The sequence below is a fragment of the Giraffa tippelskirchi genome, chromosome 6, assembly GCF_054371585.1.
Source record: "Giraffa tippelskirchi isolate mGirTip1 chromosome 6, T2T-mGirTip1v1.2.pri, whole genome shotgun sequence".
NCBI classification, from domain to species: Eukaryota; Metazoa; Chordata; class Mammalia; order Artiodactyla; family Giraffidae; genus Giraffa; species Giraffa tippelskirchi.
Window position 1 is genome coordinate 45,069,176 of NC_137280.1, and position 6,093 is coordinate 45,075,268.

A 6,093-nucleotide genomic window follows, 5' to 3' on the forward strand; every position below is an offset into this window, starting at 1 on the left:
TAGTGAAGGGGGGTACATATCATCAAGCACACATCTTGACAGAGGCTCGCTGCTTATCACAAGGTGCAGATGTCACTATTAAAGATTTTAGTGCTCTTGTTTTATGTCCCTGGATATGTTCTGGTGTCTTCTAGTTTATAGTCTATGGGACCTTGAATAGAATTTATATTCTACTGTTGTGTGAAACTTTTAGGAGTCTCAATTATGTTGAATTGGTTTATAGTGCCTTTCAGGCCTATCATATCCTTCTACTTTTCTGTATATTCATTCTATTAACTTTTGAGAGTTACATATTGAAACTACAACTAAAAATTTAATCTACTTAAAAAAATAATCGTAATTATAGTGGAACTATATGTAAATTTGTTCTATATTTTCCAAGTCTCCTGTAAATGTGTTATCATATTTTCATGAATTAAAAAAAGAAAGAGAAAAAAAGATTTTAGTGCTTTTCTAGATATGAGATGCAAGAATTGGGCTAATAAAATTTTCTTCTGAAAATATCTAACTATCTAAAGGCCTGTTCTTCCAGTTTTTCCCAGAGCACAGAGTGCCTCATTCCTGACCTCCACCCCAAACTCCTTAGAGGGGTTGTTGAAGGTCACCAGTCACAGTGGCTCCTGATTTAGCCCTGTAGAGGCAGATAGCAAGTGCCAGTGTTTGGCTGGCAGATTCTTCTCTTGGATCCTCCGTAATCACATGGTGTTTTCCCTGCTGAGTTACCTCTCTCCTCTTATTATATGGACACCAGTCACATTGTGTGGATTAGGGGCCCACCATACACCAATATCCTGGTGGCTCAGACAGTAAAGAATCTGCTTCCAAAGCAGGAGACTCAGATTCAATCCCTGGGTTGGGAAGATCCCCTGGAGAAGGGAATGGCAACCCACTCCAGTATCCTTGCCTGGAGAATTCCGTGGACAGAGGAGCCTGGTGGGCTACAGTCCACGGAGTCATGAAGAGTCAGATACAACTGAGCAACTAACACTTTCATACACCAATATGATAGCATCTTAATTAATTACATCTACAATGACCCTATTTCTGAATCAAGATGCATTTTCAGATATCAGGGCCAGGATTTCAACTTATTTCTTTTAGGAAGACACAATCCATTATAGGGAAATATGAAATAGTTAGTTTGGAGAGGAGGTTGAATTGAGAAGGGTCACGAGGTAAGATTTCCTGCAGTTCTGATGGTACACTGAAGGGTTGTATTTACAAAGTTTAGGAGATCTCTGTCAGTTAGGTCACCTCTGAAAACACAGGTGTGTTTCTTTTATTGTTTTTTTGTTGTTTTTTTTTTCATTTCAGTTTGTTTGTTTTTTTTAATATTTTTATTTTGTTCATTTGGCTGCACTGGGATCCTTAGTTGTGGCATGTGGGACATGTTCGTTGACCAGGGATTGAACCTGGGCCCCCTACATTGGGAGCACAGTTTTATTTTAAACTAATAACTTCACTCTCTTGCCAGAGGACAAAACTATCACTCCTCCCAGAGGAAGCATGGGCTAGGCAACCAGCATAAACTTCTTTCTACTGAAACTGCTATGTGCTAGGAGTGCAAAAGATAAAATGTAAAGGCACTGTTTATATTACATTTTCATATTCTTACAAACATGACATTTCTCTTGTGCAGTGCAAATATACCTTTTCTACTGTTCAATCAGCTGCTGAGTAAATCATTTTCAAACCAGATAGATGGTTTCTTTTTCAGAGCTCTTCCAGATTATAAACAAAGAAACTCCCATAGAAACCTCACCAAAATATCTTTCCTTTATGGGGAGATATTTAAAGGCAACACCTGTAAAAATATCCTTCTCCAAGCTGTTTCTGAGGGCCCAGAGAGAGAGTAGTCTGTGCTTTATTCTTGAGAACCAGCCTGCACATTCCTAATCTAGGGGAGCTGAGAATGACCAGGAAGTTGGGAGATGAGAACTTTTCTAACAGTTGACTTCATCTTTATCCATGAGGAGAGGTTGAGAGAATAACTTATCCTTGGTCGCTGAGTTATTTGGGCTTCCCTGGTGGCTCAGATGGTAAAGAATCTGCCTGCAAAGTGGGAGACTGAGGTTCGATCCCTGAGTTGGGAAGACCCCCTGGAGGAGGGCATGGCAACCTACTCAGTATTCGTGCCTCAAGAATCCCCATGGACAGAGGACCCTGGTGGGCTACAGTCCATGGGGTCACAAAGAGTCAGACACAACTGAGCAAATAAGCACACACACTGAGTTACTCAGCTGTGAAGGCAGGGTTTGAATCCAGTTTTATATAGTTCTGATTTCTGTGACCTTCCTGTTTAACCACACTGCCTGCCTACTGTGTTTCTCTCTCTTCCTGGACCTTCATGCTTTACTGTAATTTATGCATGTGTCTGTCACCTCTTACCAACTGGCATCTAACTGAGGGCAAAGCCTTTGCGGTACATCTTTTGTAATGCTTATGATGCCCTGTGTACGGTGAGGCTAGGTCTAAGAGGGAAAAGAATATGGCCACTTCCAGTTAATTGGCATACAACCAGAAATGGAACCCAGACATAGCCTGAGTAAGAGCTGAACCTTCACCACTAGACCACTAGGCTGCTAATGTGGATTTTGATGGTGAGCTGAGATTAGAGGAGTTTATTTGATAGAGGAATTTCTGGGGAAAATGTACAAGGCAGAAGGCATCACTAATACAGGGAGCCAAAGGCAGTAATCAATGTACCCGCTGTAAGTGGAGACAAGCAGGCCAGCATGGCTGGAGCTGAGCAGGCAAGGGGGCTTGCCAGATGGGCAGGAGGCCTTGTAGGCTAGGATAAAGCGATGAGCATCCTCTTCTAAGCATGATGGGGTGTCACTGGAGGGTCTCTGAATGGGGTCACATCATGATGTAGTTGATAGAGGAGGGACATGGCAATACTCTAGGGAGTAGCAGAGTGGTTGGTGCTGAGGCTGCAGCCTGGCACCCAGAGGTTTCCACACAGTGTAAAGAGGCTGGGGAGTCAGGAACCAAGGAGCCACCCTAAAGCCATCAGTGCACAGTGTTTGAGCTACTACAGAAGCCTATCCTCAGTGTGGCCACAGGCTGGTAGGGCCCAAGAATATTGGGTTTCACTAGGCCAGGATCTGCCATAGATTAAATATTCAATGGATATTTATTGAATTAAAATTATAGATGGTAACACTGTTTCTCTAAAGAAGACCAGGCAAATCCCCATGTCAAAGTTATCCCAGTTTTCTTTCATCCCATTTGAGAATGTTTTAGCAGTGGCTTCCTGAATATAATCAACCTTAAACTTTGGTGTGAGACTCCTGCTAACAGTCACCAGGGATTAGGTGACTGACAGCTTGGCTAAATTCTCCTGGCCCTGAGAGTGTAGCAGACTTTCATGAGAGCATGTCTGGTTATACAGCTGGGGAGGAGAGCAAGTCATATTCTGTTGACAGGGTGGAGGTGACCATGGGAATGTGGGCTAATTTGGAACCCTTGACTGTCAGTAGCATGGAAATGAGCACATTTGCTTCCCTTCTGCAGGAGGCAGCACTGAGTGGAGGTGAATGAACACTGCTCTGGAAACCCGGAGTTTTGGTCTTCACAGGCTTGTCCTTTCTCTACAATCTGACCTTGGTATGCAAACCACTTGTTTTTGTGAACCTCAAATACTCCTGGGATTAGCTCATTTTCTATCCCCTTGAAATATCTGATGCATTTTCCCAGTATCCGTGGGGTATGTGAATCTAAGGCTTAGTGAATACTGCAGGGTCTGACTTATTTCATCACTCTCTCCTTTGGACGATTGGATTGCCACATAAACTGTATCTGACTGAGGACTATTAGTTCTGGGCAATTTACATCTTATTTGAACAAATCTTTCCAACCTAACAGCAGAAATTAATCACTGAAATTTCATAATTGCTGCAAAGTGGGTTTAAATATACATATTCACAATAGGTACCTGGCTAAATGCACTGTAAACAGTCTCTGGTGTGCAACCAAAATATTTACTTAGGATCCAAAGGGGTAAATGGATATCCCAGTCTAATTACCAGTAAGATGGAAAGGGGTCACCCTACCAAACTACAACATTATAAATTACACAAGCCAGTTAGATGTTGTAATGAAAGGTAAAAGACAATGAGTTCACTAATTTTTTAGTATAAATACACTTTTTTCTCACCAATACTGTCTTCAAGGTCAGAAGGAGGTTTGAGAAATCAGATTTTTTAAGCTTGTTAAAGCTTTAGAATTTAGTGTAAAGGAAACCCCAAGGTTGTGTCAATTCTGATTTGCTATTGTACAACTTCTAAGCACTCATGAGGGGGCCTGAAAAATTTTATGTGTAAGATAGAATGCTATGTGTTTCATTGCAAAGGCTTGTGAGCCACATCCTGCAAAGAAATGGTTTTAGATATTTTTGGCATAGAAATAAAAAAAATATATAAAGTCAAGCATTACCTATTATGGTCATGTGCTTTAGTCCAGAGTGCTTAAGTATTTAGAGCAAATGACAGAAAAATCATGTCTAGCAAAGAATCTCAGCAAAAAAATTAAATTTTAATTGAGAGCTTAAAATAGTCTGGTTCTAATAGGTAAAATGTATGATGAACTACATTTTACTGTAATTGAAATATAGTTGATTTACAACTGTAATAGGTTATTACAGAGTACTGAGTATGGTTCCCTGTGGTATGTGGTAGAACCTTGTTTATTTTACATATAGTAGTGTGTATGCTTCCCTGGTGGCTCAGATGGTAAAAAAATTTGCCTGCAATGCAGGAGACCCAGGTTTGATCCCTAGGTTGGGTAGATCCCCTGAAGAAGGGAATGGCAATCTACTCCAGTATTCTTGCCTGGAGAATTCCATGAACAGTAGAGCCTGGTGGCCTATAGTCCACAGGATCGCAGAGTTGGACACACTGAGAGATTCCCTCACTCACTCACTCAGTGTGTATATGTAAATCCCAATCTCCTAATTTATCCCTCCCTGTCTCTTTTCCCCTTTGGTAACCGTAATTTTGTTTCCTATGTTACATTTCATTTTAGAAAGATCCTTACAACCTGTCTGGAAAAGATAAGGTGACTAGACAAAAGAAAGAGACTTCTATGTTAAAATGCATCTTTCTTAAAATTATATAATATGAATTATACAAGATTATACATACATATATGTATATATATATATAATTTCTTCTTTTGACAAATATGTATTCAGCAGTTATAACATGCAAGGAACTGTTCTAAGTGTTGACCCAGTTCTAGGTGTTGGGTATGCTAAAGGACATATAGCAGACAATATAAATTGATCAAATTAATCTATGAGGTCATAATAATTTACTGAGCATCTCTAGAAGTGTCTATAGAATGCCCAGCATTTTAAAAACCATAGTAGCTCAAGAATAAAATGTTGTGTGCTTCCATTCAAGAACCCTATTGTCTAGCTGGAGAAGCAGAATATACTTACTTGGAAAGTAATAGACAACATATAAGCAAACATGTACTGTGTGTTGTGCTCAGTCATATCTGACTCTTTGTGACCCCATGGACCATAGCTTGCCAGGCTCCTCTGTCCATGAGATTTCCCAGGGATGAATACTGAAATGGGTTGCCATTTCCTCCTCCAGGGGCTCTTCCCCACCCAGGGATCGAACCAGCCTCCTGTGTCTCTTGCATTAGCAGGCAGATACTTTACCGCTGAACCAACTGGAAAGCCCATAAATAAATATGTACTAACCTGGTATATGTTCTCATATTTTGGTGATATGACTCATATTGTGATGGAGCTTTGTAGCAAAGGTTTCAGGAGATACACAAATGGTGAATTACTGCTTGAAAGAACTGTAGAATGTAGGAAATTGGTATAAGGAGGAAGAATGAAGGGATGGCATGGCGGGAGTGGTTGGAGAGGAGGACAAAGACCTGGAATACAGCCATTCTATGGAAATTAACTAACAATTAAAACTCCTGCAGAGGAAGATAAAGTGTCTCCTTGTGTTTAAATGAAGTGCCAGTGAGAAAACTTCAAACACATTTGCAAACTCATTTGCCAAGTTTGCCTCATGGGGCCCTTGAAGACTCCTTGGCCACTGTTACCCATTGTCATGGACCAAGGAC